Genomic DNA, 22,524 nt, shown 5'->3' with positions numbered 1-22,524 from the left:
TTAACAATTACTTTGGCTAAGGCGGGCTATGAACTCTATTGCTCAATAATGGTTGATTTACAAAATGTATTATGACGTTTTTTCATATTGTGCAATGGCCGCCACACTATCCCTGGTAATTCTCATGAATTTACACCAACACCGATACCACGAGTCCGCCTTCACTTTTTGTGAAGGCGTGTATGAATACAAGCCGCGCGCAGCTTTGCATTGACACTGAGGAAGGACTTTGTGTTTGAAACGCGTCTGTCATCTCTCGCTTGCTGTAAGCCGTAATAAAATCCTCGTTTTGCTGTACCTGGAGTGCTTGGAGTTTTCCTTTTGACTGAGGGGGACCACGGAGCTTCTATATATATATATATATATATATATATATCTACTGGCGGTCGCCAGTAGATAGTTATAGTTAGGACCTATTATCCATAGGAAAACCGCAACATTCTATTGCCAACAACTTTGGCGTCGATTGATGAATCTTCTTGAAATTTCCAAACTGTTGACCAGCTCAGTTCAGCTCCTTCCCTGAAAATTTGGGGGTGATTGCTCAAGCAGAGGCCGAGAAAAAGGGGGGTCCCAAAATGTGTTTTCCCCATGCAATTTCCCATAGAACCTTTCGCCACGGTTACAGCACGAACGGCTGAACGGAATTACACCAAATTTGGAAGAGAGGTAGTCCTCATTTCCAACTTGTGCCTTTGGCCTATCTGGTGTCAATCTGTTCAGTAGTTTTTGAGAAAATTGAGGTTAAAGTCATTTATTTATCTATGTGCATGGAGGTCAGTAAGTATCAGAAGTCAGGGTAGACACACCCTGACCCCCTAGGCCTGCTCAGGGCCCCAAAATTTTTTTAAATAAAAATCGCGGGATGCGTGGATCCTACGCGCATCCTGCGATATTAAAAAAAAAGAAACGCGGTCTCCCGCGGGAAATATGTTAATTTGCCCAAGGGGCCAAATCCCGGGGGCATTGTTGAAAAAATAGTGTGGGGGTGTCCCAATCCCCCCACACCGCCCCGGGGACTGCCATCCCCCGGTCTCTAATTTAATATATGCGGGGGGCTCACTGGTCCCCCCGCAGCCCTGGGGACCGCCACCCCAGGGCTTCTTCAAAATGGGTGATGGGGCTCTCAGGTCCCCCCAGCCCCAGGGACAGCCACCCCCGGGGCTCGATTATAATGTATGCGGGGGGCTCATGGGGCCCCCCGCAGCCCTGGGGACCGCCACCCTCGGGGCTATTTTAAATTGGGTGGGGGGCTCTCAGGACCCCCCGGCCCCAGGGACCGCCACCCCCGGGCTTAAGAAAATTAGGTGGGGGGCTCTGAGGCCCTCAGACCCAGGGACCGCCACCCCTGGGGCTTCTAAAGAATGTGGGAGGGGGGGTCGCACGGCCCCCTTCCTGGAACCCTCGATGGCCATGGGGACCACCAACCCCCAGGGCCGGCTCCTGCAGTGTCCCGGGGTGCCCACCCCTGGGACACTGCTGTTTGCAATGGCAGGGCGGGAGCCTCGCGGCTCCCACCCTGCCATTGCAAACTGCTTTGCTTTATTGAAGCGAGAGCAGGGAATCCTGCTCCCGCTTCAATAAAGCAAAGCAGATTGCTTTTCCATATGGGGAGCAGCATTTTAGCTGCTCTCCATATGGAAAAGCAATGCCGGCTCCAGCAGGAGGCGGTGAGCCGGCGGGACCGTGGGGGGATTGGGGACCCCCCACGGCCCTCAACGGTGAGGGCTAGCCCCGGGGAATGGGGTTCCCGGGGCTACAAGAGGCCCGGGAGGGGGGCCACCGGTCCCCTCTCCCCCATAAAAAAAAAAGAATGGCCGGCCCCAGGGGATGGGGTCCCCGGGGCCTGAAGTGGCCTGAGGAGGGGGGCTATGCAGCACCCTCCGTAAAAATATCTGAAAAATGTGGCCATGCCCCGGAGGATGGTGTCCCCGGGGCCTGGAATTGGCTACGGGAGGGGGGCCACGCGGCCCCCTTCCCGTAAATGTTTTTTTTTAATGCTTTATGGAAGCGAGAGCAGGGAAACCTGCTCCCGCTTCAATGAAGCAAAGCAGATTGCTTTTCCATATGGGGAGCAGCATTTTAGCTGCTCTCCATATGGAAAAGCAATGCCGGCTCCCGCAGGAGGCGGGGAGCCGGCGGGACCGTGGGGGGATTGGGGACCCTCCACGGCCCTCAACGGTGAGGGCTAGCCCCGGGGGATGGGGTTCCCGGGGCTACAAGAGGCCCGTGATGTCATCAGTGATGTCACTGACCATGTCATGAATGATGTAATATGTGACATCATCAGCAGTGGATTGCGGGCGCGCGAGTTATAGTTAGTACAACTAACTATAACGGGGGAATTTCAATGGTTTTGTACGACTGAAATGTCCAACTAACTATAACACCCCTAAAACCTGTGTTTTTTTCAGTGAATATATATATATAGGCCCCCACGCTGTAAGCTGGCCCCAATATTTCTGGCTGCTGCCTCGGCAGTTTTGTGGCGATTTCCAAGGGATTGGATTGTTGGGGCCCACCTCCACTTACCGGATGAGAGATGACGGTCGTGAAGTGACTTCGCCTCACACTGGGCGGGATGCACGGCCATACCTGCCCCCGTTTGATGAATTCCGGCATAAGGAGGTTGGCGTGGTCTGGGGACACAGGGAAATACAAGACTCTTTTTGCAGCAGGACATTGGTTTTACACAGCACCTTTGGATACTTTGCTTGCAGCATGGTCACTATGGCGTTAATACTGCCCCCATCTTTCGTTACCTGAACGCCTACTGCATTCTGGTACCAGTAGTTCACTCCCTAAGTGTTTCATTTGGAGTAGTGATCAGACACACCTGGTGGGGGCGGAGCTGCAGCGGTCCTATCACTACATGGTAGGACTATTTAAAGAACGTGACTGTGCAAGCCTCCTGTTTATATTGCTAGGCACTGAGGAAGGCCGTCTGGCCGAAATGCATTTGCCTGCCGAGAATAAAAGTGTTTTCCTTCGTTCCCCTGTGTGGCCTCTGCTCTGTCCGTGCAGGAAGGAGATCGGTGTTATATATATATATATATATATATATATATATATATATATATATATATATATATATATATATAAACACACAAGGTTGCCCCAAATGAGAGAAGCCAGCCGGCAGTGCTATAATCCATTTATTTGGCAATGAGCTTGCAACCAGACAGCATAGCACAGGTTCGAGTTCAGTCATTGTATGCAAAGCTGGGACCAGACGCGTTTCGGGGAATAGAATCCCCTTCCTCCGTGGTAGCTTGCTGAGAGTAGATGAATGTGATCATGCACTTTTTGTTAATCAGTCCACACCCCTGTGGGCGTGGCCGCTCGCTAGGCCACCTGGATCTTGTAGTGCGTGATAAATAAAAACCTCCAGTGAGTTCATCTATGACAAAATTTAAATTTCTCATAATCCCGAAGTGGGTAGAATCCCGATACTGCGCCAATGTGTCTGTTCCGCTTTGTAGCTGACGCCTTGGACACTGCCCCTGATGCACGGAAATCGCGTAGTGGCGATCTCCCAGGCCCACTCTCCAGTGGTGAGCTTCTCTCGCGGCCAGACACGCCGCTCAAATACAAACACACAAGGTTGCCCCAAATGAGAGAAGCCAGCCGGCAGTGCTATAATCCATTTATTTGGCAATGAGCTTGCAACCAGACAGCATAGCACAGGTTCGAGTTCAGTCATTGTATGCAAAGCTGGGACCAGACGCGTTTCGGGGAATAGAATCCCCTTCCTCCGTGGTAGCTTGCTGAGAGTAGATGAATGTGATCACGCACTTTTTGTTAATCAGTCCACACCCCTGTGGGCGTGGCGGCTCGCTAGGCCACCTGGATCTTGTAGTGCGTGATAAATAAAAACCTCCAGTGAGTTCATCTATGACAAAATTTAAATGCAATTTAAATTTTTTAAAAAAAAGAACAGTAAGTATAAGGGAAGGAAACAGACAGTTATGTTAAAAGAAAGACAGCTATAGGGGAGTAAACTAGAGATACTATTACCCGTAATCCACTGCTGATGATGTCACATATTACATCATTCATGACATGGTCAGTGACATCATCAGCAGAGGATTACAGGTAACAGTATCCCTAGTTTACTCCCTATAGCTGTCTTTCTTTTAACATAACTGTCTGTTTCCTTCCCTTATACTTACTGTTCTTTTTTTTAAAAAAAATTTAGATCAGTCAGAAACAGTGAAAGTAATAGAGACAGAGTGAGTGACCAAGAGTGAAGAAGTATGAGAAGAGAGGGACTAAGAAAAATAGTGAAGGAGTAGAGTAATTAAGTAATAGAGAAAGGAATGAGGGAAGTAGCAAAGGCAGGAAAGTGATTCTTAAACAAATGAAGCAGTGGAAGTAATAGAAGTTAAATGTGATAGAAATATAACAAAAAGAGTACAAAACATTTACCTTATAATTGTCGTTAACTTAGTCATTTGTTCTTTTCATACCCCCTTTTCTGTATCGTTTTTGGCCACTATAGGTGTGGCAGGGTATACTCAGACATGAGTCCCTTTCTCACTGCTCCATCAGGATTCAAGCAAGCCGGGCCGAAGAGGCTGAAATGCCAGAAACCGGTCCCCGGTAGCTTGTCTCCTTTCTGGTGAAGAATTGGCTTGGTAGTTTGGTCTGCCCTGTTCCCATGATGCACTGGGCCAGGGACAGACTAATTTGCATATAGCCAGGTTCTGAGCTGGGATGGGGCAGTGAGTTAAATAACGGTGATGGATCAAGCCCTGATCTTTGGACTGGGTAAGAGTGGTCTGCTTAATTCAGACACTCTGTTCATCACCACCCCCTTTTCTGTATCGTTTTTGGCCACTATAGGTGTGGCAGGGTATACTCAGACATGAGTCCCTTTCTCACTGCTCCATCAGGATTCAAGCAAGCCGGGCCGAAGAGGCTGAAATGCCAGAAACCGGTCCCCGGTAGCTTGTCTCCTTTCTGGTGAAGAATTGGCTTGGTAGTTTGGTCTGCCCTGTTCCCATGATGCACTGGGCCAGGGACAGACTAATTTGCATATAGCCAGGTTCTGAGCTGGGATGGGGCAGTGAGATAAATAACGGTGATGGATCAAGCCCTGATCTTTGGACTGGGTAAGAGTGGTCTGCTTAATTCAGACACTCTGTTCATCACCACCCCCTTTTCTGTATCATTTTTGGCCACTATAGGTGTGGCAGGGTATACTCAGACATGAGTCCCTTTCTCACTGCTCCATCAGGATTCAAGCAAGCCGGGCCGAAGAGGCTGAAATGCCAGAAACCGGTCCCCGGTAGCTTGTCTCCTTTCTGGTGAAGAATTGGCTTGGTAGTTTGGTCTGCCCTGTTCCCATGATGCACTGGGCCAGGGACAGACTAATTTGCATATAGCCAGGTTCTGAGCTGGGATGGGGCAGTGAGATAAATAACGGTGATGGATCAAGCCCTGATCTTTGGACTGGGTAAGAGTGGTCTGCTTAATTCAGAAACTCTGTTCATCACCACCCCCTTTTCTGTATCGTTTTTGGCCACTATAGGTGTGGCAGGGTATACTCAGACATGAGTCCCTTTCTCACTGCTCCATCAGGATTCAAGCAAGCCGGGCCGAAGAGGCTGAAATGCCAGAAACCGGTCCCCGGTAGCTTGTCTCCTTTCTGGTGAAGAATTGGCTTGGTAGTTTGGTCTGCCCTGTTCCCATGATGCACTGGGCCAGGGACAGACTAATTTGCATATAGCCAGGTTCTGAGCTGGGATGGGGCAGTGAGATAAATAACGGTGATGGATCAAGCCCTGATCTTTGGACTGGGTAAGAGTGGTCTGCTTAATTCAGACACTCTGTTCATCACCACCCCCTTTTCTGTATCGTTTTTGGCCACTATAGGTGTGGCAGGGTATACTCAGACATGAGTCCCTTTCTCACTGCTCCATCAGGATTCAAGCAAGCCGGGCCGAAGAGGCTGAAATGCCAGAAACCGGTCCCCGGTAGCTTGTCTCCTTTCTGGTGAAGAATTGGCTTGGTAGTTTGGTCTGCCCTGTTCCCATGATGCACTGGGCCAGGGACAGACTAATTTGCATATAGCCAGGTTCTGAGCTGGGATGGGGCAGTGAGATAAATAACGGTGATGGATCAAGCCCTGATCTTTGGACTGGGTAAGAGTGGTCTGCTTAATTCAGACACTCTGTTCATCACCACCCCCTTTTCTGTATCGTTTTTGGCCACTATAGGTGTGGCAGGGTATACTCAGACATGAGTCCCTTTCTCACTGCTCCATCAGGATTCAAGCAAGCCGGGCCGAAGAGGCTGAAATGCCAGAAACCGGTCCCCGGTAGCTTGTCTCCTTTCTGGTGAAGAATTGGCTTGGTAGTTTGGTCTGCCCTGTTCCCATGATGCACTGGGCCAGGGACAGACTAATTTGCATATAGCCAGGTTCTGAGCTGGGATGGGGCAGTGAGATAAATAACGGTGATGGATCAAGCCCTGATCTTTGGACTGGGTAAGAGTGGTCTGCTTAATTCAGACACTCTGTTCATCACCACCCCCTTTTCTGTATCGTTTTTGGCCACTATAGGTGTGGCAGGGTATACTCAGACATGAGTCCCTTTCTCACTGCTCCATCAGGATTCAAGCAAGCCGGGCCGAAGAGGCTGAAATGCCAGAAACCGGTCCCCGGTAGCTTGTCTCCTTTCTGGTGAAGAATTGGCTTGGTAGTTTGGTCTGCCCTGTTCCCATGATGCACTGGGCCAGGGACAGACTAATTTGCATATAGCCAGGTTCTGAGCTGGGATGGGGCAGTGAGATAAATAACGGTGATGGATCAAGCCCTGATCTTTGGACTGGGTAAGAGTGGTCTGCTTAATTCAGACACTCTGTTCATCACCACCCCCTTTTCTGTATCTTAAACAAATGAAGCAGTGGAAGTAATAGAAGTTAAATGTGATAGAAATATAACAAAAAGAGTACAAAACATTTACCTTATAATTGTCGTTAACTTAGTCATTTGTTCTTTTCATACTAAAAAATCTGTGAAAGAGAGAACAAACATTTGAAAAATATTAAAACATGTTTTTAATAAATTAGAAAAAACAAGGGAAAAGATTGAAGGACAAATAGTTTTTCAAGAACTTTGACACTTACAGAAGCCTCTGCTTCTCCATGCCCCTACACAGTCCTAAAAATATACATTTTAAACTAATAGTATCTTGATGCAGATGAAGTGAGTCCTATCTTGCAACATTGTGCATCTTTTGCATGACTGCTGCATCGGTTTCGTGTGGCATTGTTTTTTTACAGCATGACACATCTGCCTAGATTCATCATTTTATAATTTTGTCCCCTCATAGCAAATCTTTTCAACCGCGACTGCGTCACAAAAGTGATGCACAGTGGCGCTGAAGAGGCATACACCTATCATAAATCTGTCCCTAACATGTTAAATAATTGATTCAGGATGACAATAAGGTGTGGCCTATCCAGAGGTTTGTTTAAGGTGAGGCCTACTCAGGGTTGCAGATCAAATTTACACTTATTGAAGAATACAGAGGAGATAATACATGTGAACGCCTACTAATGAAGTAAGTCATGTCCACTTTACTCTTGAACAAAGGCTAGACCTCTTCTGTGTCCGTGGACAGACCTAAACTTCATCTGCACAATGTCATTCGTAAACTTAGGAAACACAGGTGATGTAATTGAAAAATGTGGAGTTTATTTTCCTCATTTCACAATCACATTACCTGTGTTGCCTTTGCTTAGGTATCTCATAGTGGAAATGTAGTCTATCATATGAAAGACTACGTAGAATATGAGCACTGTATGCAACAACTTTGACACTTACAGAAGCCTCACCTTCTCCATGCCTCCTACACAGTTCTACATGTACATCATAAATGCAAACAGAACAGAATTAATTATACATGTTAAATGGTTTATTTTTGCTGTTCTCAGAATGTATCAAATTTCACTAAAAACAGTGACTTGAAGGTATTCATCATATAACAGCGGCGAAAAAAACAACACAATCAAAATGATTGTGTTTAAAAAACCCATACAACATAACAAATCAGAATTCAGAACTCCTTAAAGTTAACTTACTTTCCATGACGGCGAAGGATGTCCTATGAACAGCTTACACTCTGTTGTGCTGTTATTACTTTCAACCCGCCACTTTCTGAAAGAAAACCTCCATCGTTTTCAAAAACATGTTACATACAATAAATGACTTCTCGCTCTCTACCACACGTTTCCATAAGGCCAAATCGTGTCAGAGCCATTTATAACTCTTGGAATTCTTGTAAGCCAATCCCGTCATGTTGTATTTCCGCAACTTTCAGAATTAAAATGTTGAAGATCATTTTCACAATCCTGGATTACTAATATCTTACCTTTCTTGCTCACTCATGTTCTACATTTCCTATGACACTGATACTGCTTACTATAAAGCAGACTTACACTATCTCTATGACTACTACAATTATTAAATTCTCTACATCACTTTTAATCACAAAGCAATATAAAACAGTAGACAGCATTGCAGACTTACATTCCCTCTACTCCATGTTTTGATTGGCTGCTTGAATTTGCTTATAAAAAGAAACAGTTTTTCTGAATTCATTCAAAGTGCAGTTATTTCAACATGACGTCCAGTGTTATGGTAAGAAGTTATGTCTCTGTACTACACCTATCCTCAAGGCCAAATCGTGTAGGAGCCATTAGAACTTCTTGAAATTCCTCAGAGCACATCCCGAGATTCTTTCCCTAAAATTTTGGTTTTAAAAACACCAGGTAAGAGTTTTTAAGGTCATACGGCAATTTTTTTTTGAAAATTAAAACAGAATCATTGCAGAATGACCAGCCGTTTCTAGACTTTAAATAAGCTGTGTAATGTCCTGATGTTATTGAAGGACCGTCATGATATATAATTGCTGCAGTTACAAAAGTCCTTCCTGATATTGACAACTGTGAAGCCACAACATTTTTAATTAAAGTTGTCAATTTTGTTCCATCAGGCCTACATCGTTGGAACATTAAAATAACATACTGGCCATATGTTCGTATAAATAATGTGGACATCATTTCAGATTTACATTGGCTACACTCCATGTTGTGATCAGCTGCTTTTACTAGTTTATTAAAAGAGACTGATTTACTGTCTGGCAAAGTTAAATATATAAATCTTTCTGAGTCTACACTAGTACTACTTGATACCCTACAGTTCTCGCAGTCATGCTGCCATTGATAAGAAAGCCCAAACAGGTGATCTACATCTACACCTTCAGCATGCAATACATCAAGTATATACATTAAAAACTCCTGACAATCTTGCTGAATATTTTGAGAGAATTGTGTTTGGCCTGAACATCTGTCTAACAGATTTCGAATTTCAGACACACTTTCTATTTTTGTTCTATCTGTGCTACATTTCTCTAACACAGAATTTAACAAACTGCAAAATCTTTGATCAGAATTGACCACAATCTCTTCTTTTACATTTTCTAGAGAAAACAAAACATTAACCACTACATTAGCATAGCAGTTGACACCAGAACTGTTTTCAAATTGAAAACCAACAACATCTTCAACAGAATCCTTTTTGTTTCTGCTTATAATTTCAGGTTCATCGACTTTTCGTCTTTTTGCTGCAACCTCCCTAGTATTTGTCACATTTCTTCGTTTCCGGCCTACCACACGTTTCTCAAACAAAGGATATTGAGGCAAATGTGGCGCATACTCTCTTCTTAACCTATTGTATTCCTTAACACAATCTAGATCCGCACAAATGTTTGTGACATCACACTCAATCAAGTACAATCCCGATAAAGTTCTAACTCGTGACAATGCCACATATGCCATACCCTCCTTGAACACAGAACTGCCAATATTCACCAATGCACTGTCTACACTTAAACCTTGCGATTTATGGATTGTCACCGCATATGCCAAGCAAACAGGAAACTGCTTACGGCGAACATATAAGTCTTTTACAAGCAAAAATCTAGCAGAGCAACGACCAATTAGCTGTACTTCCTCAATGCCATCAAATTTAATTTTTAAAAATTCAATTCCATCTCTATTTCTGTACTTCACAAAATCAACAACATTACCCATTGATCCATTTACCAGACCTCTTTCAACATGTAAATTCCTTCTTAAAATTATACGGCAGTTCAAGCACACATTCAGAGTCTTTTCAAAACCTGCAGTTTTAGATATAGTCTTCTCTAATGAATCCAATTTTGATTTCAAATTCTCAGACAAAATAATTGTTGATCCCATATTCTCTACTCTGTCAATAGCTTCTAGTTTCACAATCTCCTGCTTTTCCAAATGCAACATTTTGTTGTTGAATTTGGCACATTCTGCAAGAGTTGGCATCAAACATATTCCAGATTTCTTCTCAGTAATTTTCTGAAAAATATTCTCAGGCACAACATCTTGTTCTGGATATAAATTTGACAGTAATCGTGCATGTAAAGCTTCTTTCCCATGCTCGGTCACTTTTCCAATTCTAACATCTTGTAGAATACTCTTGTAAACTTCATCCTTCGCCTGACGCATATTTTCATGCAGTTCAGCATAATTGAAGTTTAACCATATATTGACGTTGCCAATGCTCCCTAGGCACTTCCTGGTATCTTCATGCGTGAGCATTTTGAACACAGGTTGCCCTTTCACTGGTGTCAGCTGCAGAAGATCTCCGAAAACAATGATGTGTTTGCCACCAAATAACACATCATACTCTGTTTTGAGAACTTCTTGCATTCTCAAATGCACAAACGCAAGCATGACATTGGAAACCATGCTTACTTCGTCAATGATAAGAAGTTTCATTTTCCTCAAGATTCTTGAAACTTCAAAACAAGCATCTCCAGATAGCTTGTGATATTGTAATCTGTTGTCATGCTCCACTGGCAGCATCAGTAAACGATGTAAAGTAATCCCTTTAATGTTATGTGCTGCCAGTCCAGTTGGAGCGGTGACAACACAAGACAGCGATGACTCTGTCCTTTCCTGCAAATAGCATGAAATTGCTTTAATAAGGAAACTTTTTCCAGTTCCCGCTTCTCCACTCACGTACAGTCGGACAGGCTTCAACGACGTACATGAACACTCTTTCTTCTCATGACTTAATCCATGATCAATTTGCATATATTTTCCTCTGCTCAACGTTGAGTTGTCTTTCCAACTCTTCTAAGTTAACCGCATCCTCCTGAGCATGTGCCATGGCTCTTTCCACTTCATTCATAGCAGTGGCAGCTTCATTTTCGATAACAGGTCCTCCTAGTGGATCCTGACTCAATGAAGCAGAACTCTGACTGTCCTGAGAACTGTCTCTGGCAATCTCGGCTGCAATCGTTGCTTCCTGCTCAATTTCCGCATTCAACATTTCTACATATTTGGGAAAAGCAGGACATTGTATGGTCTCCTTGGCAGCATTGAAAGAGTCTTCGTAACAGAGGAAATCTCCAAGCAGTTCCTCTTCTGCACGCCAAGGCTTGAAAAGTTGCAAAAGTGCTAAATAGAAAAACTCCTTTTTTTCAGGAGATTCGCCACTCAATTTTCGATGGTTTACCAAGTGGCATTTTCTTTGCTTGACCAGACATCCCTCACTTCCTATTACAGCATACACTCCTTTCTCAGTATCTTCTTTGATGTTCCTCTTGAATATGTAATTTTGAAGAACCTCATACAGACAAACATTGTCGAGGTGTTTGCTTCGATTTGGATAATATGTATCCAACATGTTGGTCTTCAAAATGTCGGTACTGTTTGGCTCCTTTTCCGCCAAATACTCAATTTCCCGCACAGGTTTCAGAACTCGATTACGCGTTGCAGCAAGACCAAGACTCGCCCAAACGATACTCCTGGACTTGGCATAGAGACTTGCTGTAGACAACCGATCAGAGCATTCGTAAGCTCCGATTTCTCGATGCGACAACATCTTCAGACTGAAACTGTACAACTTCTTGCTGAGGCTCTTTTCATGTGAAATGTCCTCCCACATATCCTTCAATTCTGTCTTCTCTTTTTTGGTGATGTAAGATGTCACATACCGAGCCACAGCCATACAGTTATCAGCCACAAACTGTATATCCATGTTAGCATTCCACATGGACAAAATCACCGGGTTGTAGTCGTTGATGTACTTGGACTCTTCGTTCCTCTTCAAATTGTATGTGTTTTTAGGTGATTTCTTCATCACATTATGTCGCAGCGAAGACATCAAACTGTTTACTCTTCCTTTAGAAATCACCGGTCGTGGAAAGCCGAAACGACATTTGGTGTAGAACTTGTCCTTGTTTCGGAATTTACGACGACAGTACTTTCCACATCGATGGCTTTGGAAACGTAGAACTTTTTCTCTTAGGCTTTTCTTCTCCTTTGCCTTTGGAACAGCACACGTAGAATACTGTTGTATGAAACTCATCACTGACTCTTCTGGATCCGTTCCAAATTTAGGTGCATCCTTGATCCACAGCAGCATATGTATATGAGGAGCACCTCTTGCTTGGTACTCCTTTCTCCAGAAGAAATCCAACACCTCTCCAAGAGGTGGATTCTTCTTATTCATGATGAAAGACATCATAGCTTCAAATCTATGATTGAAGTACCTGCATACATTGACTGGATCCAAAGAGCACAGTTCTCCGGGTGTCTTGAATTCGATGTTTTCGATGTTTGCATTTGCCTCTCGTAGAAATTCAAGTAAGTCTTCCCAGCCATACTCGGCTCAGCTCAGAGTGAGGAACCATGTGGGAGTTCCTAAGTTCCTCAGCATACATTTTAAATCACCATGACGACGGTACCAGTACTCATTAGTACCACGCTGACACGCCATGAGATTAATCAGGTGAGAATCCAAAATACTGTCTTGGACATTGACTTTATCCATAAAGTCACTTGCCGACATGTTTTGCATGTGTATACCACTTTTCAAGATGTGGTTCACTGCATATGACAGTCCAGACAGATCGCTTTCAAACAGGAGATGAAACAAATAGGGAATGCATTGTCGAAACCTAGCATCTCCTGCATACAATCGCAAAGTCCGGTATTCAGAAGCAGGAATTTGATGAGGTCGCTCATCATATCTTCCTCCCTGACCTGTTGGAAAAAGCTGTGGGAAACACCGAGCTTCCAAACTTTCCTCCCAAACACTAATGGGACTCCCTTTGGCTTGTTTCATTTGAAACAACTCAATAGCATTCCCCATGACTTCCTTGGAATGCAAAGGATGAACACTATAATGTTCATATATTTCTTCACTAGTACAGGGTTCTACTTTCTCAATTTGACCAGCACACAAATCGCTATCCTCTTCCTCACTTACTTCCTCTTCTGCAACATATACATTTTTATAGTATTTATTATTTTTTTTCAAATACAATGTTGCCTTTTTGACTTTCCTAACATCCACTAAATCTTGCCATATTTTCTTATTCTTTGTCGGAACCCCATTAACTAAGATAACCAGAGGTTCCTCTTCCACTTTTTCTACTCCAATTGTGTTAATGTTTTTCTTCAAATCTAGAGGCAAATAAACAACTCTTCCCTTTAATCCTCTATGTAAATCTGATGGAGGCAATTTCCCTGTCTTTGGCTCCATTCTTACAATAGCCTGAAAGGGATGGATACTTTGAATCAAAATAGATTCATAAGTATTTAAATCCTTCAATTCAGAAGGAATCTCAACCAATTCCAGATTATTATGAACTGCTCTAGCAGGCATCTGGTTTTGATTTAATTTGTTACAACAATAAGTACACACACGTTGATCCAATCCCAAATCAAAACAATTTTCTACCATCAAGTATGTTGTAAAATCCTTCCATTCACTATTATTTTCCCTTTCACTTTTTGCATATAAATCCACTAACTTAGTCTGATTCTTATAATAAGTGCGTCGACAACACACACAAGTGAAATTTGGCCTCTCACTTGATTTCACCTCAAAGGTTGCAATTTCCCTCTGGAAATTATCTGTACTGGAAACCTGTACACTATCTTCCACATTACTCTCTTCTTCTTGGTCAATTTCAACATTCTCCTCTTTACTTCCAAAGTAACAAAACTCAATTTCTTCACATATATTCTTCACATCTATTTCAGAACCATGCAAAAGAGCAGCGCATAATTGCTTAAGCATAATTGCTGGACTCTTAGCATAATACAACATTCTAAGTAATTTCCTCACTTTATTATGATGCACTGCTAGCATCCTGAAATGATGAAAAACACTCTGGCATACTCTCCTGGAAAGACAAGCCAGTGAATGCCCATGCAAACCTGTCACTTCTCTCACTCTGCAAGGATCTAATTCTTGCAACAACTTCATTTTCTGCTTCAAACTTTTCTTATTAAATGACCGTATAAAATCACAAAGCAAATTGATGGAATCCTGTCGTACACTGCAAATACTACTACACTTCCAGGTGTACACAGGACCCTTAGGACGTCTTCCTAAAACCTCATTACCTAACACCTCTTCTATCTCTGTTGTCACAAGTTTTTCTTTTTCAACTGGACAACCATCTTTCACTTCATAAGCTCGACCACTAGTGTCAACTGCATGCACCAAATCATTATCCTGGAAATAACTCTCCTCATTAAAAAATGCCTCAGAGCTTGAACTATGCATCCATTCTCCAGAAAAAACTTCACAAAAATTACTACGATTAACTATTCTCTTCCATCTACTATTTCTTTTGAAATCATAAATTGCCTTGTTTACCTTCCCAATTCTATTGATTATCAAAATAAATAACTTACGTTTAATTTCAAATGCCTGATCAATGACTTTCTCAACTATTTTTTTTCTCTTATAAAAAACCACTTTCTGTTCACCTTTCTTAATATTTTTTAACAAATTGCCAATTATCCTGTTGCGGAACATTCATTTACGAATGTCCCTAAACTGTTGTTTCCTTCTACTATCATGCACAGAGTTATCTCTTGCTCTAGCAGTAACATTTTTCATTGGCCTTTCCTTTCCGTTTGAATTGCTTCTCCTTTTCTGGACTGAAACATTTTCTGTAGTAATATTTTTTTTACTACAGATATTTCTTATGAATGTTTTTGTACTCTTACCCGGTGCTTTCTTGGTGACTTGACAAATATTTTTGTTAGAGGACTGCTGCTTTTTTTCATTAACCTGCTGTCTTTGACGTTTTGCAGCCTTTCTCAGTCTTTGTTTGGTTGGCATGCTGAAATCTTCAAATGATCTGCAGTTGAATCTGTGGTAAAATATAATAAAAAATGTTATTAACCACTATTACCCAACAGTAAATCAATAACAGTCATCAAAAACTTAACACACTACTTAACATTTTTACATAGAAGATTTTTTAGTGCTTGGCAAATTTAGATTACAGAAATAGCAGAAAAGAAATGGAATTTATATTCATGTTACCTGTGCTGTTTTATATGTGAATCTGATCTAATTTTATGAGCATATTTTAATATTTTATTGAAGACACTACACATAACCTGTTTTTGAAGGTGTCTTTATTTTTAAATTAAACGGTTTACATTTTTACTTTTTATTTGTTATAAATTTTTTAAATAAATGTTTATAGTTCCATAGGCTCAAGCACGTCAGCTTCCCATCCTATGTCATACAATTCTGACAAATCTGCATCCTCATCACGTTCTTCTTCATCCTCAGGATTTAAATCATCCAAGGGATCAACATCCACTGATGTTTCAATTACAAGTTCAATGATGAGGTCGAAATCAACTGATTGCTGATTGTCGCTCATGTTGATGTTGTCTTTATCTTTAAAGAAAGATAACAACAATGAGATGTTGCAGAGTAAGAGACAAATCTCAGAGATTATAATAGTAAAATTGTTTAACAAGAGTAACATTTTGCAGCTATTATTTAGCCATGTCCAGCGATGCTGAGGAGGTGAAGCCTATGTCCAATTTTTCAGTGAACAGGACTCATCTCTTCTTAACCTTGGATAAGCCTCACCGACTCTGTGTCCCCTGCACATACTTAAATGTAAAGGAGCAGATTGATGTTAACTAGCACATCCCCAGGAATGCACCAGTTAACGTGCACCGCTGCTCTGCCACCCATGGTGTGCCGCATTTACAATCAGATAGGACAAAGCTGCGTCAAAACCCTGCGCCTGGTTGAAGCAGGCATACGTCTTGACGCACGTAGGCTAAAAGCTAAAGCAACAACTAAGTGTTGTGTGCAGAAGTTGCAAAAAAGGAAAAATGGCTTTTAAACCGGTAATGAGCCCATGCTAACTTAACACGGTGTAAAGATATCCAGGATCTACATCAGTTTGGGGTTCACAAACCTGGCAGGTACAAGGCACTGAGGCTTTGCACCATGCATGTCTCATCCCGAATCATATGTTGTTTCTGAATGAAACAATTTCCCAGACCACATGCTTTGGATTGGCTACTTCTAAAAAATTAAACACCCCTACTATCCCGGAGTTAGAGGAATATGATGGTTGGAGTAATTTTACTCGGTTGTCCATTAGTGATTTACAGGCCCTACTCCGTAATTCTTCCTTTAACATTTCCAGTATAAATCCAAAAGGTTGGCTGCTTTGGCAACGTAGTTCAGATTCTTGCAATTTGCTTGGACCCTTCAAACTCTGAAAAATGGTAAAGTTCCCTGGGGATACATGAACGTTTCTTCTTTATTTGCCCCATTCAATTTGACTAACAAACAACGCTTGCTGTCAATGCGTGATGCTTCCTTTTCAATGTTACATATTGAAAGGTTAGAATCTTTGCCTTTTTCAGTGGCAGAGGCCAATGCTGCAACGTGCCTTATCCACGGTTTAATAACGCTGCGTTTTGCTTTATATACGTTTTCAAATTGTATGAAATATGTACCAATAGGTTGTTATGAACCTTTAGGTAGTGGTTTTCTTCATGAGGTCTGGTCGCTTCCATACACATACAGATGTTTCAAAGATGACCAAGAAGTTTATCTGAATGGACAGGAATGCACTGAGACGCCACATCATTCACTAATGTGTAGGCACATACAGTTACACGGTTCATACAACAAAGACCGACCAAATATGGCTTGCGTGTTGCAAGGCACGCCAGTTCCTGCTATCATCCCCACGTTCAAGTTGTTGGAAAATGGTAGTTATTTGATGCTCAATAATGAAGATTGTTGTGGGTTAATTACAAGTATTCCTTTTATCGTAACAGTAAGTGAACGGGTTATTTGCTGCAGAAATGTTCTATTTCCTCCCACACATGAACATAGGGAGTTTTCAATCTGGCCACAAATACCAACCTTGGGTGCAGATTTCAACGGCATGGCAAGAATAAGGGCTCTTTTGTCTCAGAGAGAGGTGGCCTTGAGTTCGGCCCGTGAAACTTTCGTGCTTCACATAGCGAACACCCGTACAGAGGTGCAGGCCCTTTTAAATACTGATTCGCCTTTGCATTTCACCGAGATGGTTCGGACTATCTTTAACGCGTCCTCCACAAAGGACCTGGCACATTTTTTTAAAGTTGTTAGCAGTGGTCTCGTGACTTCATTTGAGAAAATCTTTGGAGTCATCCCTGCTTTCTTTCATTCTATTTTTTCCACTTTGTTTGGTGGATTCCCAGTTTTACTTGCATTAGCAGCGGGCGCTCTTGTGGTTTTTTACATTTTTAAATATGGATGTCCTTCCTGTGCAAGGTCCCGCCCTGCAGCTGCTGACGCTGTTCCGCAATCGCATGCTTGAATATTATGGCACAATGCCGTTGGCGATATTAAGCACGGCATATGGATTATCTTTTCGATTCTCCTACTTCACCTGTGTCCAGCCTGTATTTCACTGCCTAACCTGTGATTTCGATTGGGCCATTGATTTGTGTCTCTGCGGACCGGTTTCTCCTGACGTCGACTTTAATCAGCTGATGAGTCCTATCATTACTCACGAGTTGGTTTGTCCTGGCGAAAGGATTATGGCTGTGGCATTGATGCATGGACTAATTGGTCCCTGGAATTTACTGGCGGCAACACAGTCTTTCTTGGAACAGAGCTTTCTTGAAAACCCACCGAGCTGTCCTCTGATGGTGATAGAGGATCCGGTGCTGGGAGAGCACGTATGTTCTTTTCCGCTTTTAAGTTGGATGGCTGAACTGTTTTCGGATGAAGACGGTGACTTCCTATTGGAGGCTGTTGCAGCTTATTTTGCATACACAGTTATGTCATAGACCTTTTTCATGTTTGATATGCTGAGTACTAGCATTTCATTGACAATTCATTTACTTATTTGTCAAGTTTTTATTATTTAGCTTGCCTATTGGCTTAAGCCTCGATAAAGTAGTTGGCTGTTTTATTTTTTTTAGCATTAAATTTTGCTAGTTTTTAATGTTTTACCTTGTGGACCGTGCACATATAAAGTTGCAATCTGCTCTCATGACATGGCACTTCTATTATCTTATTCAGTTCGTTTCCGGATCATGGGGGGGTGTCATGTAGATCCTGGATATCTTTACACCGTGTTAAGTTAGCATGCGCTCATTACCGGTTTAAACGCCATTTTTCCTTTTTTGCAACTTCTGCACACGACACTTAGTTGTTGCTTTAGCTTTCAACCTAGTAGTTCATCGTGGTTTACATGACAATAATATGTTATTGCTCTACTATCTGCTTTGCTTGTTAAACTATATCTGTACAGCGAGTGCTGAAGTTTCAAGAACAACACGATACAGAATTGTTATGAGGTCTGATCTCCACGACTTCATAGTCATAACATAAGTGCAGCTTCTGCCAATTCTGGGCATGAGGCGCGTTTTATATTGCTTTGCCGAACACACATACACAACACTTGATGCGGTTCACATGAAGAGAGAGCTGGTGTATGCTGATGTGATTCCTTCAAATCTAGAACACTAAGGTATGGGCCCGCCCTAAACCAACCCAAAGAGACCTTCTTAACAAATAATATAATATGTGTATTAGGGAGGGTGAAATATAAGTGTTGCTAACTCTTATTCATTTACAGCATGTTAACATACTGTCACCAATCGCTTTTGATGTACTAGTAACTATGCTGGTAATTTTGCTACTGATAATATGTGTACTTGTATTATCTAAGATACTACGCCTGAGAAGACGGCATTAGTAAATAAACATTTCAAATGCACATGTGTTCTTCTTAACTCCATGTTCTCGTTTGTAATGAATATATAACGACAGAGTGTTCATGAGTTCCACGTATCCTGAGGTACTGTAAGTTCATGTTCTGAATTGTCTAAAGATTGGGAGTTTGTTATATCCAATGTGACACTGTACCTAGCTTGTTAGGGGGTTTTTGGGTACTAAGGTCAGTTTTGGGGCACCCTAATTCACTGAGGTTCCAATCCTCTGTGCTTAGTTCTGTGTGAAAACAGAAACCCTACGACAGGGGCACCCCTGAGCCTTGCTGGAGCTTCATCACACTTGCGATACAACTCCAGCAATGCGCCACCTTTACGGCACAGATGCGTCACGCATCTGTGGTGTTTTTGCCCCATGGTGCGCCGCATTGTAAATGCAGCACACCATGGGTGTCGGAACAGCGACGCAGGATGACTGGCACATCCCTGGTGATGCGCCAGTCATCATAAATCTATCCCTAAGCTTCTTATCTTGTTAGAGATGAACCGCCATATGTATCATCAAAGTTTTTTGCATTTCCTAAATAGCGAACTTTAAGGAATAAATAGTGATTCTTTACCATTCCTAATTTGCGATGAGCAAATTGCTAATTGCAAATTACCCATTCATTTCCATGGAGCAGGAGACCCATAGGAATGAAGGTGCAATTTGCGATTAGCAATTAGCTCATCGCAAATTTGAAATTTTTATGAGGGTGCAGGGGTCTCTCAAGAACACCCTGCTGCACCCCTGAAAAAGAAATTTGGAGGCATATGGCGCACATAAATTTTAAAAACATTCCTTTACCTCAAAAACGATTTTCAACTCATAATTTGAAAACACTGCCCACGGGGAAATGACTTAAAATGTCCTCAAGACACATGAAAGTGTTTTTTTAAAGCCTTTGCAACTTTTTTGGGTCACTTTTAACATGGCTATGTAACTCAAACAGTCAAAATTTAAATTTACCATGCACAGGTGGGAGCATATTTACAAGGAATTTGCTCCACGGGGAAAGGTCTTTTAATTTAATATTGGAAAAATAACTTCAGAGACACTGAAATGCCTTATAAAGAAGCATACACCATTATGTCCTTGTCATAAATTTTAAAAGCATTCCTTTTCCCCAAAAACGATTTTCAAGTCATAATTTAAAAACACTCCACATGGGGAAATGACTTAAAATGTCCTTAAGACACATGAAAGCGTTTTTTGATTGCCTTTGCAGCATGCTTGGGTCACTTTTAACACGGCTATGTAACGCAAACATTCAAAATCTAAATTTGCCATGCACAGATGGGAGCATATTTACAAGCAATTTGCTCCACAGGGAAAGGTCTTACATTAAAATGGAAAAAATAACATCAGAGACACTCAATTGCCTTATAAAGAAGCATACACCATTATGTCCTTGTCATAAATATTAAAACCATTCCTTTTCCTCAAAAACGTTTTACAAGTCATAATTTGAAAACACTCCACAGCTCCTATGCACATAAAAACCCTGTCAGTACTAATACTTCACATTTTCTCCAATTACAATTTCTCAAAGAAACAAAATCTATTTGTAAAACAATTGACACAAAGCAACATTTGAAAAACACAACTTTCTTCATAATTTTCTCCTTAAAGCACACTATTCTGTATCTAAATTAAAGAAATCTTTTCTCACCTAAGCAAATACTTTGAGTTTCAAAACAGTCTCAGAAACACACCAATTTGTCTTCAGCAGAGCAAAAGGTATGCACTCCAGAGTCTGCAGCTATCAAAAGCACAGAAATGCTGTAATTCTTCACACATATCTCTCATGTCACCCAATCAAAACTCTTCCCTCACTTTTTTTCAAATTAAAACCCTTCCCCCCCTCTGCCCTCTCTGCTTTTTTTTGCATAGCAACCACCTCTTGGAAGACCTCTGGTGTTTGCAAGTTCACACAACAATGTTGCAATTGAACTCTGAACTCTCAGTGCACCTGCATATCCAGTGCATTCTTTCATTTAATGATTTTTTCTTCACCACTCAAAATACATCTTTCAAAGAACTCATCCATGCACCCTAACTTTCTGTTTTCAGTAATCAAAATCCACCAATCACTCTTACTGCTTCATTAACACAGAAACTCCACAGTTTTTTTCATTTTACACTCTTATTTTTTCAACGGCCATTTCATTGCCACACATCATCTGACTGCAGGAGAACCTTCTCTCACCATGTTTTCTGTCTGGATTGTTGGACATAGTTACATCTATTGGGCTCAGAGGTATGCTGAGAACAGGAATTTACCTAACCTCAATTTACAAGATGTGGAAATTAAGTGGTTTGGCCACAGAGGATTAAAATGTCACCAATTGATAACATTGGTGAAAACCTTTATGCATTTGCCAAAACCTGACCTGTTAATTGTGCACTGTGGAGGTAATGATTTGGGCACTTTGACTGGGGTAGGTCTGGAAATGCTTTTAAAGGACACCTTTGAGCAATTGATGGCACTTTTTCCTCAGACTGCCTTGGTATATTCAAATATATGCCAAAGACAGAAATGGAGGTGGTCGAACCAATTTTGTCCACAAATTGAGAAGTCGAGGAAGCATGTAAACAAATCTGTTTCAGCTTACATGAGAGACCATGGAATGGGCTCCTTGTACAACAATAACTTGCGTTACTACATGCAAGATATCTACAGAGGAGATGGAGTTCACTTCTCAGATGAGGGCAACAGAATTTTCATTCTGAATTTAAGAATGTGCATTGGTACCTACTTATAAGTACCTAAATGTACCATAAACCCAAAAGCTCTTCTCAGAGCTACCCTACATCTGATCACTCACAATTATTATTTTACTCTAACTTTTTTCACTAATTTTCAACAAAGTACGCTCCCTAGAACGCTTCCCGGTTCGCGAACCGGACGCTCCCCACGCAAAAAAACTAAAAAAAATGTTTGTTTTTTTTGCCCTGCGGGGCCCTTTTAAAGCCTCCACATCAAACCTAGGGGGTCAGGGAGGATCTACTATGCCCCCTTATGGTCATTTACCCCTTCGCTTTGGCCTCCTCTTGTCTCTCGATCCTACCGAGAGACAAGATGGCGGCCGCTACGGACTGTTTGGAATGTTTACAGACGCCGGAGAACCAATCAGCTTCGCAAAGCTCCGTAACGCGAAAAGTACGCGAAGCGGAGCGCTGTTACAGATATATATCTTTTTTTGAACGTTAATTTCTCAAAATCCACTGGAGCACATATATTGAGACGTAGCAAAGGCACATCGGGCTACCAGTCCCTACAATTTTGCCAAGTTTCGTGCAAATCCATTCAGCCGTTCGGGCTAAAAGTGAGGCCAACCGCCCTATGGAAAACTCAATGTTAAATACACGTTTTGGGACCCCCCTTTTTTCTCGGCCCCCCCTTGACGAAC

Source organism: Lissotriton helveticus, chromosome 6 (assembly GCF_964261635.1).
Source record: "Lissotriton helveticus chromosome 6, aLisHel1.1, whole genome shotgun sequence".
NCBI classification, from domain to species: domain Eukaryota; kingdom Metazoa; phylum Chordata; class Amphibia; order Caudata; family Salamandridae; genus Lissotriton; species Lissotriton helveticus.
This window is presented reverse-complemented; position numbering follows the sequence as displayed.